Below are 18,176 nucleotides of genomic sequence, written 5' to 3'. Positions count from 1 at the left end.
GAGGGTTTTCTAGTTGCTTTTTCTCAGTGGTGGGATTCAGCCGGTTCGCACCACTTTGGCAGAACCGGTAGCTAATTTTTTGCTGCCCAGGCCCACTATGGACTTCCAGAAGCGGCATCCACACAGAGAACCAGTTGTTCACATATTTGAATCCCACCACTGCTTTTTCTTTAATATGCTAATTTTGAGATTTTTTTTTTGCTTAGAAATAATTCAGTTACAAATTCTAATGTGCCTCTCAACTGCAAGCCTATCATCTCATGACTGTGGTCTCAGATGTTTTAAATCAGTTCTATGGGTTTGCATAAGATACTGAAACCCAGAATAGCTACTACATTTTCATCTGAATCAAGCCAATTAGACCAGACTTTTCCAGGACTGTGGGATAGACCAAATATACCTCAATCACTTTCCTGGAATGTGATTTATTACTTTGAATTCATTTACATGAATCCTCTTACCCATGATCAACTATTAACTTACATTCAGTTAATTCATTTGTGGGTAGTAATTATATTTGCAAAAATGATTGTAATACTTTGTAAAAATTATTAAGCTGAAATATGATTGGCTAGTTTGTGGTTCGGAGTATGCAAGCACAATAAGTTATAACCTGAGGGTTATGATAAGTGATAAATAACATTGGGAGTGGGTGGGTAAAATGAATCCACATGAATCAGCAGGTTGATTATTAATATGATCAAAAGTTGTAGTCATTAGGCCAGCCACATGAAACATTTAAACTCAGCATCGAAATGTTGGTTTTGTGTGGCTTGTTATGGCTTAGAACATAATGCAAACTGTTGTGGTTTGTAAACCATGGTGGAAGAGTAACTTTTGTCTCTAAAAGAGCTTTTTTATTGAACATCTCTTTGAATAAAAGAGCATCTCACAAAAAAGAGGATACTATGCAGTATAAGCTGATAAAGAGATCAGCTTGTCTTTTGTTTTCTAGTAATTGTCACCTCCATCCAGAACATCTTGTTTAAGTAATTTCCCTTAAAGTTTTCTCTACACTGCCAACTTTCTTCAACCAACTGAACTGTAGTCCAGAAGAAAACTAATTTCCTGTTTATATATTACATGAATTACTTTTCTTGTTTTGTACCTTCTAGGATTCCCCAGTTCTCTTGATTGCTAAAGTAATCTTTACCAAAATTTTGCCCATCCTTCATTTGGCCATAGTGGCTAAAGGATTATGTGACTAGTCCAGCATATCTAGGTGCTCACCTTATAGAGAAAGGACATTCAAATTCATATGTTACTCTATACAGTCACACATTAGTTTAGCAACCTAATAGAGTGAAAATCTACTTTTGATATGAGTGTCTGAGGGTGAAATTCTTTTTGATTAGCATTACTAGTGATGAAAGTAGATGCTCCCATTCCTGCTTTGTAAAAAAATTAGCAACCATTTTATATTTTTATATTTAATTTATATTACAAAGGTCCTAGTTCCACCTAGTAATAAGTCGTTAATCAATTAGTCCAGTTTTGCTTTAGTATTTGTAAAATGCATATTATAATTGTGTCAAGTTTATAATTATTTAGTTTTATTATGATTTTCATTTTCTGTCCCAGAATTTTTTTGGGGGGGGCAAAGTTTTCCTTTTTTGAATTGGTCAGTAACAATTGATTAAACCTTTAGCTAGAATTGACAGATCATATTAAGTCAAAACCAAATCTACTATTTTCTGACAGTGCTAGCCATGAATGCTTTGCTTTGCCACATGACAGGGATGGAGGGATAATATCTGCTTATCCGTCAGAATAGTGAACCTATGACTGCCTGCATTTGAATTGCTTGTGTGGCTGGGTCACAATTTTAAAATTTAAAAAAATAGATCAAAGACAATTTGGTTTTCTGAGCTTAACAGTTCAACAATTTAGTAAAGAGTTATTATGCCACAATTTCTTTTTTTCTGTTGCTTAAACAACTTTCATTACAACACATTCAGTAGATTGTCTGCATTATCACTATCAGTGTTTTAGAAACAAATGTCTGAAAGTACTGATAATAGGATTATGGGATATATACCTTCCTTCCAAATCTGCTGGTTTTCATTGTTATTTTATTTAGTCTACTGAAAGAATATATTAAAAATCACACCCATAGATCTACTAAAAAGCAACAACTCAGAAACACAGGTACAGAAAAACTGTCAAAAGTTGAGGTAAGAAGAGGGTTTTTTTTCCTTTTAAAAAATGCAGCACAGGTGCCATCTAGTGCTCTGAACAAATATTCATTAAATCATAGAATGTAAACGCTGAATTTCTTTTAAATCATCCAGCCCAATCCTTGATAGATAACACTACAGGAATCCACTGTGAGTGCATTGTTGACAGACCAGCCTCTGATTAAAGACCTCCTTCAAAAAAGGATTCACTAGCTCTTGAGACAGTTGCTGTTACAGTTTTTTCCTTGATGCCCGCCCAAAACCTACTTCCTTGTTATTTAAATTCATTTTCTTGTCCTGTCTCCTGGAACAACTCCATCAATTCTGCCTTGTGTTCTACATGAGAGCACTGTAGATTCTTGAAAACCGTTATCACATATCCCTGCACTTTTCCCTTTTCCAATAAAACCAACCATTCCTCATTTTTCCCCCTTCCTGCCCATTACCATCTTGGTTGCTCACTTTTGACTAGCTGTATTTTGTCAGTGTTATTCCTAAAATGTGGCGTTCAGAATGCAATACAATACTGTAGATATGATCTGACTAATGCAGGAACATTATTTCTCTTGATGAATATTTCTGTTGATAAAATAGAATGGTGTTGGCTTTTTTTGCAGTTGTCTCACACTATGGACTCATGTTCACCTGGTGACTGACCAAGACAAGCAGACCCTTTTTACATATACTGCTTTCCAATATGGCCTTTCCATCATGCCTTTGAGTCTACCTACCCAAATAAAGGATTTTGCATTGCTCCATGAAGTTCATTTTTTCTGGTTTCTGCCCACTCTCCTGGCTTGTTAAGATCCACCCAAATCTTGATATTATTCACTAGGTTGCTTGTGCCTCCGTCTCTTTCTAGTAAACTGCAGATCTGATAATCACTTTTAACTTTTCATTCATATTTTCTAACCTCTCATCTAAAATGTTATTAAATATGAAAACAGCAGGCCTAAAAATAGAAGCTTCCAGTATATTCCCTGACACTCCTTCCATGTTCATTCAGCTCCATGATGTACCTTTGTTCAATCAGCTTTGTATCTATTTGATGAAAAAATCTAGACTGGGCTCTGCTATCATCTTCTTCACTTGGATTTCAGGGAAGACATGGTTGAAAGTTTAGCTGAAGTCAATGTGTATCATGCCTATCACATTCCCATGGTCAACTACATTGGCCATTTTTCATCCATTTTCCCAGTTTTAATAAACACATTCCAATGGTACAGACATTCATCTATTTGCTCCACTTTTTCACCATTTTTGTATAAATATCACATAATTCAATTTACCATAACATGTAATTACTTTGGTCTTTGATACATTAATTTTCAAATCCACACCTCTCACTGTATCATTCAGTGTTTGCAATAATTGCACATTTGTTGCAAATTGTTCAGTACCAGTCACCAACATAATCCGTAAACAACAATATTTAATCAATACATCTCATCACACTAATTCCTTTTATATTTATCATAAATATGTTAAAAAACCAACAGGACATTACACATCCGTTGCTTAATCTTCCATCCATGGTGAATCATTTACAAAGAATTCTATTTATTCTCATGCATGTTTACTTCCATAAAGTACTACTTACAAAGCATTCAGCCAACAACCTGGAACTCTATTTTTGCACAAAAAAATTCATAACCAAACCTATTTGATACAAGAGAATAATCGAATCTATTCACTTTATAATATGCTTCCTCTAAATCAAAGATACAATAAACTTTCACATTTATACTTTTCTCAATGACATGTTTATTTATTTATTTATTTATTTATTTATTTATTTATTTATTTATTTATTCGGTTTATATACCGCCCTATTCCCAAAGGACTCAGGGCGGTTTACAAGGCAAAATTTAAAAACAATCCAATATAAAATTAAAATAAAATTAAATTAAGTCTAGCCGCAAAAATTAAATCACAATTTAAAAACATTAAACCCCTCAGTCCAGACCAGATAGCTCAAAGAGCCAGGTTTTTAGGTCCCGGCGAAATGAACGAAGGTCGGGGGCAGTCCGGAGTTCCGTTGGCAGTTGATTCCATAGGGCAGGCGCGCCCACAGAGAACGCCCTCCCCCTGTGGATCGCCCGTCGGCAATCCTTGACCGGCGGTACCCTGAGGAGGCCCTCCCTGTGGGAGCGCACAGGACGATGGGAAATTGACGCTGGCAGCAGGTGTTCCCTTAGATAATCCGGGCCCATGCCATTTAGGGCTTTATAGGTCATCACCAGCACCTTGAATCTCACCCAGAGGGCAACCGGAAGCCAATGCAGCTCACGGAGAAGAGGTGTTACATGGGAGTATCGGGAGACTCCCATCACAACTCGCGCGGCTGCATTCTGCACCAGCTGAAGCCTCCGAGTGGTCCTCACGGGCAGCCCCATGTAGAGAGCATTGCAGTAGTCTAGCCGGGAGGTCATGAGCGCATGGGTGACTGTGCGTAGCGCATCTCAGTCCAGATAGGGCCGTAACTGGTGCACCAGGCAAACCTGGGCAAAAGCCCCCCTGGCCACGGCTCCTATATGATCTTCCAAACTGAGCCGTGAATCCAGGAGGACACCCAAGTTGCGGGCCCTATCAACAGGGGGTAACACCTCACCCCCCATAGTTAACGATGGAAAAGATTGGTTAGTCTGAGATGCCGGTATGCACAGCCACTCAGTCTTAGCAGGATTGAGACGAAGCCTGTTTCTCCCCATCCAAACCCGGACCGCTTCCAGGCAACAGGACATCACGTCGAGGGCATCACTGGGTTGGTTCGGGGTGGAAAGAAAAAGCTGGGTATCATCACCATACTGATGATACCCCACCCCGAAACCACGAATGAGCTCACCCAGCGGCTTTGTATAGATGTTGAACAAGAGGGGAGAGAGGACCGACCCCTGAGGAACTCCACAAACGAGAGGCCTCGAGGCAGACCTCTGCCCTCCCGTCAACACCGACTGCGAGTGGCCCAGGAGGTAGGAGGAGAACCACCGCAAAACAGTGCCTCCCACTCCCAACCCCCTGAGACGTTGCAGTAGGATACCATGGTCGATGGTATCAAAAGCCGCTGAGAGGTCTAATAGGACTAGGACAGAGGAACAACCCCTGTCCCGAGCCCGGCAGAGATCATTCACCAGCGCAACCAATGCCATCTCCATGCTATACCCGGGCCTGAAGCCCGATTGGTATGGGTCCAGATAATCAGTTTCCTCCAGGAACAGAGGGAGCTGAAGTGCCACCACGCTCTCAACCACCTTCGCAAGAAAGCGAAGGTTGGAGACCGGACGATAGTTGTTCAAAATAGCTGGGTCCAGGGTAGGCTTCTTGAGGAGGGGCCTCACCACCGCCTCCTTCAAGGCGGCAGGGAAGGTACCCTCCCTCAAAGAAGCAGTTATTACTGCCTGGAACCAGCCTCGTGTCTCCTCCCGGGCTGCATATACCAGCCAGGAGGGGCATGGGTCTAATAAACACGTGGCGGAACTCAGTCTCCTCATGATCCTGTCCACCTCATCTGGGGTCACAGGATCGAATTCACTCCAGGTAACATTCTCTAGACTGCTCGATTCCTCCCCGTCAGTCTCTGCCCAGTCAGAATCCAAACCGGCTCGAATCTGAGCGATTTTGTCCGTCAGATGATAGCTAAACTCCTCGGCTCGCCCCTGTAAGGGCTCCTCCTTCACCTCCTGATTAAGGAGGGAGCGAGTCACCCTAAACAGGGCGGCCGGGCAATTATCTGCGGATGCGATGAGGGCAGCGAAGTAATTAGACTTCGCTGTCCTCATCACCGCGAGATAAGACCTTGTAAAGGTTCTTAACCGCAACCGGTCAGACACAGACCGGCTGGATCTCCAACATCTCTCTAGATCTCGTCTCCGACGCAAAGATCTGGTTTATACATCCCGTTCATCATAAAACAACAGCATACCCTCAGATTTGCTCATTAACTCTTCTATTCTTTCATCAGAATTCTGCCTCTCTCAAGTGCACATCAGTTATTGCATCTATTCATGCTATTTTCTCTTTCTATAAGAGAATAATACATTCTTCAATATTCAGCATTTTAAAAAGTCGTCATGCACAAGTTAAAAAGTCACACAGGTACTCTAAGTAAACTACATCCATATTTTAACATTTTTTCCTATAGTTTTACAATTTTTCAACATTTTTACAGCGTTTAGGATTTTTTCTTACATTTTAAATTCTACCTATTATTTTTTCAATCATAGCTTTAGACCATACCTTTGAATGCTATTTTTCAATTGTTAAATTACCTAAAAGTTTCATTATGGTCTTATTAAAGCTTTGGTGGCCAAGAGTAATGTCCTGTTAACTTTAGAGACACTCAGTGAATCTGTTCTGGGAATGTAATTTCCTTGCTGTCTGGTAAAACTGAGACATTCCCAATATGCATCCTCTCAAGCAGATTTCAAAACTGACATCATCCTGAGGGAGAGAATTTGTGTAAGTTAGGAAACTGATTTTTTAATGTGAATCTTGGCATATGTTCTTGTTAACTTCTTGTGATGATGATGAGAGCAATAATGAGAAATTCTTATCTCGTTACAGATAGAGATGGAGAAATTCTACCTAGAATAGACAAGACCTTCTATGATCTACTTTGAGTACTACTTTGTCTTGTTGCATTTTCTTCTTTAATAAAACTGCTATTCATCTTAATCTAAACAGCTCTATAATTCCTATTCATCCGCACTGAGTATTTTTACTTTATTAGTTCAAGTTAAACATTTATTTTTATACTTTTAACTTCATTTAAAATTAAGTTTGATTCTGTTTTTCTTTTAGATTAGTTTATCTCCCGAGAAGAAAGTTGATTTCCTCAGTCATCTGTCTCAGTATCAAATGACCAGGAAGTAATACTATAATAGGTATTTCCCTTTCAGCTTTTTTTGACTTTTTATTACAATAAAAGCAGTACAGAGTGTGAGAGCCTACTTCTGTCACACACAGTTGGGTTAGGAGAGGATGCCAGAGGAGGCATCCTGTGGAAGATGGATGGTAGCTCTAGAACAGACATGTCAAACACAAGGCCCGGGGGCCGGATCTGGCCCGCAAAGTAGTTTCATGTGGCCCGCGAAGCCATCCTGGAAACAGTGAGCGAACGGCCCCCGCTGCCTTGGCCCCGGCCCAGGCCAGCCGGAAGCCAATGTACAATTTTGTGGTGGTCATCTATGCTGAAATACATTCAGTCTTAGCTCCACAAGGCCGGCTGGAAACAGTGAGGGACCGGCCCATGCCACGGCGGCACTGCCCCCTGGGCACATGCTGGGGAGGTATCACGCTTTGTGAGAAATGAAGAAATGCACCATTGCCTGGAAGTGGCCATCACATGGCCCTGCCTACTTCGGGCAGGCTAGGGCCTGGGCAGCGTTGCGCTTCTCTTCAGGTTTGTGCCACCCAGCTCAGCCTCTTGGCATTGTCAGGAAAGTGCCCCCACTGCCTGCCAAAACCAGGCAGGCTGGGGGCCGGGCAGCATTGCGCAGGTAACATCGACTCTCATGCTGCTCATGGTATCCCCTCCCCCAGAGCCCACCAAGCTGGATATGTGAAGTAGGCGAGGGCCATGTGCTGGCCACTTCCAGGCAATGATGCATTTCTTCATTCCTCACGAAGGATGAAACTTCCCCAGATGCGTTTCTTGCCTGTTTTTCTCCCTCCCTCATCTCAAATATTTTCCTTCCACTCTGTTCTTGGAAGGAAGGAAGGAAGGAAGGAAGGAAGGAAGGAAGGAAGGAAGGAAGAAAGGAAGGAAGGAAGGAAGGAAAGGGAGGGTCTGAGGAAAGTCCTGCCCTGCTGCCCTTTCACCATCCCCTTGCCCCCTCCTCCTGGCCTATCCTGGGGGGGGTCTCCCATCCTATTGCTAAGGAAGCTTTGAATACAAAGCCAGGTCTCCTCACATGGAGAGGGAGTGGGCCTCCCTCTTGACTTTGCCCTCGTACCCATCATGAGCAACCTGGCTAAGGAGAGCAAGCACAGCAGCAGCAGCCTTGAGGAGGTAAGTGCAGCTGGGCGCCACCTTGGGGAAACGGAACTGGGCTTAGTGCCGTGGGTTCTTGATGGCTAGGCTGGGCTGGGCATTTGACCTCCACGCCACCCTCCAACCCCCCCCCCCCAAGGCCTGAGAGGAACAGTGAGGCTCCTCCAGTGGACCATGCCATGGCACTTGCCCTGGTCCCATCTTCTTCTGCCAGAGACCCTCAGATCTGTCCCACTCCTGCCCAGGCCCCCATTGGCACCCTTGATGTGAATGATGTAGAGCTGACCACGCCCACCCAATAGGCCACACCCCCCCAGCCCGCCAAGGGCAACGGCAATGCTGATGCGGCCCTCAATGAAATTGAGTTTGACACCCCTGCTCTAGAAGCTGGTGTCGCACGACAATCCACCCTCGAAACTCATCCAATCCCCTGCAAACTATTTTTCTTGTTTCACGTGTTGATTCAGCCTCCTGCATTTCAAATCAGCGCAATACATTTAGAGGAATAACATTAAAATACCTTTTGTTTTTTTTTCAACGGTAGACTGATCTTTGACAATATTAAATTTCGCAGCAATTTAATTCAACCACCAAAGCTTTCAGCCCCACATCAACGCGAGATAATAATTTATTAAATTTACATTCCGCCCGATATCAGCGACCGGACGTGACATACCAATAGAAATAAATAATGTATCGATCCTGTCTCTCCCTTGGCCTCCCATTACTTTTCTATTTCTTGTTATCAATTTTTAGAATGCATCTAAAAACACTGCAAAGAATGGATGCCGGTGTGCTTTTATTTTGCATCTCGGGCTAGTTCAGGGGTAGGCAACCTTGGCTCTTTTATGACTCGTGGACTTCAATTCCCAGAATTCCTGAGCCAGCTGCGCTGGCTCAGGAATTCTGGGAGTTGAAGTCCACGAGTCATAAAAGAGCCAAGGTTGCCTACCCCTAGGGCTAGTTGTTTCTTTGTGCGTTCGCCACCCGCACGCGAAGGATTTAACGAACGGCGATTGAATCGCCGCAATACGCCGGGACGGGACGGAAGGGGAAGCCCTTCGCACTTCCGCCGAGTCATGTGACTCAGGCGCCGTTGAACGCCGGTTCTCTTCGCCCGCTGCTCTCGCGAGCGTTCGCTTCCCTCCTCCGGTTTGTGTGTGCGTGGTCGCTAGGAGCCGCAGGAAAGACAAGCGCGCGCAGTTTCCGTGAGGCCTGCCGGGAGCGAGAGAAGCCCTTCTTGCGTGCGAAACCAAGGTGAGAGAGGCCTGCCCTTTTTCTCCCTCACGCTTCGCCAGGTTTGGCGCAGAGGGAGCGGGATGAGGAGAGGACCGGCTCTGACTCTTCTCTCTGGGAGCGGGGAGCCGTCTTTGTTCTTCCCCAGTTTGCAGGCCTTCTCCTTTTCTTCCCGTCTTGTTCTTCTTCGGTGCTTGGCGCATTCTCTCTCCTGCCCTAGGCCCACCCGTTGGTCTCCGTTCCGGGACGGCTAGGCCTCAGTTTACCTCAGGAGTAATACTATCCAGGGTCAGGAGCTTTGGGCCCTGGCTTGGTTTTTAGGTTGATGGAAAATAGATGCCTTTTCTCTGTCCTTAATCCCTTCCCTCCCCCATATTAGCAGTTCCTCCGCGGCTTCCTTCATTCTCCGGAAGGTGCTTTTGGTTTTCTCCCTTGCGCTTCTTTTTCTTTTTTCTTTTTTCTTACACTCTGTTCTCGGTGAAGTCTTCGTTATCACACAGCTCCTGGTTTTCTGCTTTGTTACATAAATTTGTGACTGGCTGTACTAGAAATAACGAAGGGCCTTTAGTACGCAAGGGGTGGGGGTGGTGGTGTCACGTTTGTTTTCTATGGAATAAGATTCAAGTTTAGAACTGGTGCATTATTTTTTTTTTCCCCCTCTTCCCAGAAAAAAAAAAGTAGCCCTAATCTAGCAGATAAATTTGCTGGTTTATGTGTTTCAGAAAATTAACAGGTAGGCTTGCTATCAGGCCAAATTCATGTAAATAAGAATTGTATAGTTGTTTCCCCCCCCACACACACAGGCGAATCCTTTTAAATGATTACCATTACACTCTGGTGTCTCTATCGGTAAATAATATTTCACAGCTTGGTTTTTATTGATTTTCTATTTCTAATGATTTCTGTATTTGATTCTTGGTTGTCATTAACATAAGGACTGCTACTACATTCGTGTCGGAAGGCGCTTCCGGGTTGAAAGAAAGGATTGCTACATTTTTGTGTTATCTTATAAAAGATTGATGAATTTGAATTGCTACTGGGTTTTATTCTTTTCAAAGGGGGCAGTGCTTTTCAAAACAGGTGTCTTGATCCCATCTATTACCTACATGCTAGTAGAAGATTTTCTTGAAAATTTATTTTATTTATTTATTTATTTATTAATGGGATTTATATCCCACCCTATCTCCCGAGGGACTCAGGGCGGCTAACAACAACAAAACTTAAAGGTCTCTACAGTAAATTAAAAATAAAATTTGAAATAAATTAAAATAAATTAAAGAATAGAGTTAGAATTGTAAATATAATTAAAATCCCTGTCAGTCTAGGTCAGCCAGGTGGAAAAGGAGTGTTTTGAGGCCGCGGCGAAAGGACTGGAGATCTTGGGCCATCCGAAGCTCAGGGGGGAGCTGGTTCCACAGGGCTGGCGCTCTCACAGAGAAGGCTCTTCCCCTGAGGGTCGCAAGCCGACATTGTCTAGCCGACGGTACCCTGAGGAGGCCTTCTCTGTGTGAGCGTACTGGGCGATGGGAATTCGTTCCTGGCAGCAGATGGTCCTGCAAGTATCCCGGGCCTAAGCCATGTAGGGCTTTAAAGGTAAGAACCAGCACCTTAAATCTCACCCGGAGGGCAACCGGTAGCCAGTGCAGCTCATGCAGGAGGGGTGTAATATGGGAGTATCGGGGTGCTCCCATCACTACCCGTGCAGCTGCACTCTGCACCAGTTGAAGCCTCCGGGTGGTCTTCAAGGGCAGCCCCATGTAGAGAGCATTACAGTAGTCTATACGGGAGGTAACGAGTGCGTGGGTGACTGTACGTAGGGCATCTCGGTCTAGAAAGGGGCGCAACTGGTGTACCAGGCGAATCTGGGCAAATGCCCCCCCTAGCCACGACTCCAAAATGAAACATTCCTAGAGAAGGAATGCCAGCTTTTTTATCTTTTACTTGTCAGCAACATCAAGAAGGCAAAGGTTCCCCACATCTATGCTTGGGAAGTAAGGTTTCTGTGGATTGCACAAAATGCAAGAGTTTCCTCCTCCTGAAGTACTTGCTAGAAATTTAACATGGAAGAGTGGGAAAATAAAAAGCTCCAGTATTGTACATTTAGGATATCTTTCTTTATCTCGGACAAATTACTATTCACTATTTTAATAACAAAAGCAGACAATCCAGTGTCTATCTAAACTTGGGATAGGTAGCTTTATTTCTCTAAAGGTTTTGTATTAACTGCTATAACACCTATCATTATGATCCTAGAAAAATTATATAGATAAAGGTAGTTTCAACTAATGAAAACATGTCATTTTACTATGTGCAATGGAGTTGTAAAACAGCAAAAATATTGGATACAAATACATATAACCATGCAAGGAATATTAAAGATTAACATTCAAATGAAACCAGAACTTTATGGATAGCCAATTAGAAAAGACTTATGGGAAACTTTTCTTTTACCTGGTAACTGCAGCAAGATTATGCTCAAAGTTGGAAAAATACTGAAATACCTAGAGTGGAGAAATGGCTTGTCAACATAATGGAATTAACAGAAATGGCAAAATTGATCTTTTTGATCAGAGGTGAGACAATAAATGCTTTTGGACTTTTTGTTCAAAATGGTGATTTCCTGATTTCAAAGGGTTGAATATGGAAAGAAAGGAAATACGATGTAACCTTATAGAGGTAGGAAAAATAAAATGTTTGTTAATAACTGCTGCAAAGAATATTGGAAGTTACTTACATAGATATCCTTTTTTCTTTACTTAACCTACTTTTCACACACATCTTGTTTTCTTACCATTGCTTCAAATTATTTTTTATTTCTATGTAAATCTTTAATACCACTTAACCTTTGCCATACAGGGAGTGCAGAATTATTAGGCAAGTTGTATTTTTGAGGATTAATTTTATTATTGAACAACAACCATGTTCTCAATGAACCCAAAAAACTCATTAATATCAAAGCTGAATATTTTTGGAAGTAGTTTTTAGTTTGTTTTTAGTTATATCTATTTTAGGGGGATATCTGTGTGTGCAGGTGACTATTACTGTGCATAATTATTAGGCAACTTAACAAAAAACAAATATATACCCATTTCAATTATTTATTTTTACCAGTGAAACCAATATAACATCTCAACATTCACAAATATACATTTCTGACATTCAAAAACATAACAAAAACAAATCAGTGACCAATATAGCCACCTTTCTTTGCAAGGACACTCAAAAGCCTGCCATCCATGGATTCTGTCAGTGTTTTGATCTGTTCACCATCAACATTGCGTGCAGCAGCAACCACAGCCTCCCAGACACTGTTCAGAGAGGTGTACTGTTTTCCCTCCTTGTAAATCTCACATTTGATGATGGACCACAGGTTCTCAATGGGGTTCAGATCAGGTGAACAAGGAGGCCATGTCATTAGATTTCCTTCTTTTATACCCTTTCTTGCCAGCCACGCTGTGGAGTACTTGGACGCGTGTGATGGAGCATTGTCCTGCATGAAAATCATGTTTTTCTTGAAGGATGCAGACTTCTTCCTGTACCACTGCTTGAAGAAGGTGTCTTCCAGAAACTGGCAGTAGGACTGGGAGTTGAGCTTGACTCCATCCTCAACCCGAAAAGGCCCCACAAGCTCATCTTTGATGATACCAGCCCAAACCAGTACTCCACCTCCACCTTGCTGGCGTCTGAGTCGGACTGGAGCTCTCTGCCCTTTACCAATCCAGCCACGGGCCCATCCATCTGGCCCATCAAGACTCACTCTCATTTCATCAGTCCATAAAACCTTAGAAAAATCAGTCTTGAGATATTTCTTGGCCCAGTCTTGACGTTTCAGCTTGTGTGTCTTGTTCAGTGGTGGTCGTCTTTCAGCCTTTCTTACCTTGGCCATGTCTCTGAGTATTGCACACCTTGTGCTTTTGGGCACTCCAGTGATGTTGCAGCTCTGAAATATGGCCAAACTGGTGGCAAGTGGCATCTTGGCAGCTGCACGCTTGACTTTTCTCAGTTCATGGGCAGTTATTTTGCGCCTTGGTTTCTCCACACGCTTCTTGCGACCCTGTTGACTATTTTGAATGAAACGCTTGATTGTTCGATGATCTCGCTTCAGAAGCTTTGCAATTTTAAGAGTGCTGCATCCCTCTGCAAGATATCTCACTATTTTTGACTTTTCTGAGCCTGTCAAGTCCTTCTTTTGACCCATTTTGCCAAAGGAAAGGAAGTTGCCTAATAATTATGCACACCTGATACAGGGTGTTGATGTCATTAGACCACATCCCTTCTCATTACAGAGATGCACATCACCTAATATGCTTAATTGGTAGTAGGCTTTCGAGCCTATACAGCTTGGAGTAAGACAACATGCATAAAGAGGATGATGTGGTCAAAATACTCATTTGCCTAATAATTCTGCACTCCCTGTATTTCTGGGGAATTATGATAAGCGTAGTTTAAAACATTTGGAGAATACTATGTTGTAGTTATTGAAAGTACATCCTGCTCAGTATTGTAGTTCATTGTTCCCCTTTGTGCAAGTTTCTATTAATAATAAAAATAGTAGCCTACCAAGCAGCACTGTTTTGATTTCTAGGCAGGATATGTTTTTTTTATTTTTTATTTTTTTATTTTAATCCCATTTATATCCCGCCCTTCTCCGAAGACTCAGGGTGGCTTACAATTTAAGCACAAACCAATGTGCTTAGCAGTAGCCTTCATTCTATGTATATGCCTGCTTATTAGGGCTTTCGCCCCCCCCCAAGCGGCATTATTACAAAGTCAGCTTATTGCCCCCAACAATCTGGGTCCTCATTTTACCTACCTTGGAAGGATGGAAGGCTGAGTCAACCTTGAGCCTGGTGGGATGTTTTGTGTATGTAAAAGGCTTTTTACAAACCTACAAATTGGTAGCAGAAAGATAATTCTAGGTTTTGTTTTTGTGGTTATTCCTAGAATTAAAAGAGTTAATCTCTTGTAGCATACTAAATCTCTGTCAAATGTAACTCCTTATATGAAACTTGAGTCTAATTAATCTACAGATGGATTTTTATAATACGTTCTGAAACAAATGCCTGCTTTACCTATATTTTTTTCTATGAAATGTTCTTTATTTTTTTAAAGAAACGTTTGTATATCAAACTTTTGGGCATCAATATAGTGCTAATAGAACTATTTTATTTGGGGGGCGGAGCCAACTGTCAGAGCGGGCGGCTGTGTGAACGGAGCTCTCTCCACGCACAACCTCTCACCCAGTGTTCGCGGGGGCTTTTCGGAGCTTCAGGAGGTCCTGTAGGGACATCCGAAGTTGCAGGCAGCCCGGAGAACCTTCATGAGCGGCGGTTCGTGTTGAAGATCCGGAGAAAGTCTGATGCGAGCGAACCGGGGAGAAGGAGGCCAGTAATGGCCGACATGAAGATCTGACAGAGGGACGGAGCTAGCACGTAAGCAGCGGGACAACGGTAGAGCGGAGCTGACGGAGAGTGTATCCGAATATTAAATAGGAAGCGCTTGTGAAAGAGGTACTGGTTCGAAGTGGGAGCCTCACGGAGAGGGAATAAGCGGCGATAGAAGTCTTGAGGGAGGCGTTTGGCAAAAACAGCAAGGGAAAGAAAGCCGAAGACTATATGACTGTATTCTAGCTGGAGAAAAGCTACAACAGGTCAAAGTCTGAGCTTTGGAGCCTTAGAGACTGAACTCTGGATTGTCGGGCGTGGAAAGCGATCAGCTTGGTCTAGTCTGGTCTATCCTGGTAAATTTTGAATTTGTGAACTTTTGAAACTTTTGAAATTCTACTCTACTTGTCACGGGCGGCCATTTGATATAGCAATTTAGTAACTGGAGGTTTGTTTAGTGGGACACCTACTGGTCTTTGACAGCAGAGGAAGACGGAAAAGGTGCCAATTTCTGCGCCGGAAACGGGGGGGGGGGGAAAAAAAAAGAAGAAGAACGTGACTTTGATTATATTCATACTATAGAATTCTATTATATAAATTGCTTAGTTGGTAATAAGTATCTGGTGGTAACTGTTTTATATATCTTTTGTCATAGAGTTAAAAGGTTTATATAAGACTCAGGGTATTATACATTGATAAAACGCTGTTATAATTGGGGAAACATGACAAGTATCTCGGGAGCAACTAAGCCTAGCGCTGGCAAAAAGGCGGCAGCACAGGGACAGGGGATGGCCTCAAGTCCCTCCAATCAGAAATCTATAGAGGATATGCTGCAAAGGGAAAGATCTAACTCGAATTCCTTTAAAGATTTACATGCCCTTTTGCAAAACCTACACGAGGCAATGGCCAAAAACCACGAGGAGATGAAGAGAGAAATAGGCCAAATAAGAAACGACACTGGTGAATTAAAGGGGAAAATCCAAGCGATAGATGATAAATTTGAAGGGATTCAACAGCAATTAGTCAAAAATGAACAAAGACTTCAAGATATGGAAGCTAGAATGGAAAAAGAGGAAAAGAGAGTAGATGATTTAAATGAAACACTCCTTCAGGCTAATAAGGAATTAGAAACAACAGTCATTTTCCTGGAAGCAGAAAAGGCTGCTCATTATCTACGCTTCCAGAACGTTCAAGAAAAAAGAGGGGAAGATCTGTTGGTCATGATGGCAGAACTGATGGCAAAGGCACTCGGTGTAGGGAAGGAGGAAATGCTGGCGGAAATTGATGAAACATACAGGGTCCAAACTAATTATGCGAGAAGGCACAACCTCCCAAAAGAAGTACATGTAAGGTTAGTTAAAAAATCAATTCGGGATGAGCTTCTGCATAGATCTAGAGAGGAACCATTAGAATTTCGGGGCCAACCAATCACCATCCTTAAACAGATACCTAAAAGGATGAGGGATCTGAGACGCGGCTATCAATTCTTAACATCCAAACTAATAAGAGAAAATGTAAACTTTAGATGGCTAACTCCAGAGGGTATTCTAGTTACGTGGCAGGATAGAAGGCATAGACTGGACACGATAGAGAAGGCAGAAGATTTTTACAAACGCCACTTCCATAGCCAAGAGGAAGTAGATTTAGAAGATCAAGATGGAAGGGAGGTAAGAGAAAGAGATACAATACGTGTGGCAATGGATGGGAAGATCTTAGCTACAGAGGATAGAAGGAACAAATCCGGTGAGTTAACAGAGAAACATGGAACTAGAGACAAGGAAGAGAGAGAGCCCCGAATCACGAGATCCACAAAAACCAGAAATAAGTAAGATGAAGGGAGGTGAGTGTAGTATTATGTCTGTGAATATTAATGGATTGAATTCGCCAGTGAAAAGGCGGAAATTTTTTAATAGGCTTATTCACCAACAATTGGATATCGTGGCAATACAAGAAGTCCATATAAAGGAACAACAAAAATATTTGTTAGTACAACCAAGAATAGGGAACCTATTCGTTTCCTTAGACCGACACAAGAAAAAGAGAGGAGTGGCACTATATGTAAACCCAAAATTGACTGCAAAACAAATTTATAACGATAAAGAGGGTAGAATACTGATAGTCGAGGTTATAATAAATCACAGGAAGGTCATGATGGTAGAGATATATGCCCCAAACCATAACCAAGAACAATTTTTCAAAACACTTCACAATAAGATATGTAGCATTGATTATGAGGAGATTTGTTTAATAGGAGATTTTAATGCTATCCTAGATATAAATTTGGATTATATGGGAAAGACGCTTAGGAAAAAGAAGAGAAGAACTCTACCGAGATCTTTTCTTAACTTGGCTGAGGAACTAAATATCCAAGATGTCTGGAGGGAAAGAAATCGTAAGGCTAGACAATATACATATTACTCCAACCGACATAACTCATGGTCTAGAATAGACATGGTATGGATGACGAAAGAAATTAGTTCAGAAATAGACGAGGTACATATAGCGACAGGTACTTGGGCAGATCACAATCCTATTAAACTTATCTGGAAAGGTTCCAAAAAAATACCCAGATGGACGCTTCAAAGAGCAATTTTAAAAGAAGACGAATTCAAATCTAAGATGGAGAGAGAGCTAAGTTTTTTCTTTAAGGAAAATAAAGCTATAGACACCTCAGTACAAAACAATTGGGATACAGCTAAGGCAATGATGAGAGGGGTAGCGAGGGCATATATGGTATATAAAAATAAGGGGAAAAGACAACAACGGGAAAGATTAGAAGAGGAATATAAGAGCTTAGAAGTTACACTCCAACAAGATCCACAAAAAGAGAATATCAAGCAATCTATGGATCTGATTAAACACAAACTTAACATTCTAGACAAAGAGAAATTAGCACAACAATTGAGAAACACGAAACAAAATTTTTTTGAAAATGCAAATAAACCGGGCCGGTGGCTCGCATATAAATTGGGAAAACAAAAGGGGAAAAACTGGATTCACGAACTACGAGATGAGGAAGGGAGAATATTCCACCAGGAGGAAAAAAAAAAAATTATAGCCCAGGAATTTTACGAACGTTTATACAAAGAAGATAGTCAGGCAAGTGTGGAGAAAATGGAGGAATATTTTCAAAGAGCCAAACTACCTAAAGTCACAGAAGATACCAGAAATATGTTAAACGAGGAAATTCGACTATCTGAGGTGATAAAAGCTATTAATGCACAAAAGAATAATAAAGCATCGGGACCCGACGGTCTTCCATCAGAAATTTATAAAGAATTACAAAATATCCTAGCTCAACCCCTAGTGGAGGTATTTAACGCAGTATTAGAAGGCGCAAGGACGCCTAAATCTTGGCTAGAGGCAAACATAACCCTTATTCCGAAA

At 41.9% G+C, this 18,176-nt stretch overlaps 1 protein-coding gene across 5 annotated transcripts in view; it reads left to right on the top strand.

The window, feature by feature from the left end:
* The first annotated feature begins 9,186 nt into the window (after positions 1 to 9,186).
* Positions 9,187 to 18,176, top strand: part of SMNDC1 (survival motor neuron domain containing 1) — a 61,912-nt gene continuing 52,922 nt past the window's right edge. For 2 of the 5 annotated variants that reach the window (XR_014026531.1, XR_014026532.1), the window contains exon 1: positions 9,187 to 9,426. The gene's annotated coding sequence lies outside the window, so the exon portion shown is untranslated. Of the gene's footprint in view, positions 9,427 to 11,783; positions 11,979 to 14,576; positions 14,838 to 18,176 lie in introns of those variants that run through there. The other 3 variants (XM_081328416.1, XM_081328417.1, XM_081328418.1) reach the window with 3 other exon arrangements.

Source organism: Vipera berus (assembly GCF_964194415.1).
Source record: "Vipera berus genome assembly, chromosome: 5".
In the NCBI taxonomy this organism is placed as follows: Eukaryota; Metazoa; Chordata; class Lepidosauria; order Squamata; family Viperidae; genus Vipera; species Vipera berus.
The sequence above is the reverse complement of the archived record's forward strand: the minus strand, read 5'-3'. Positions and strand labels throughout refer to the sequence as shown.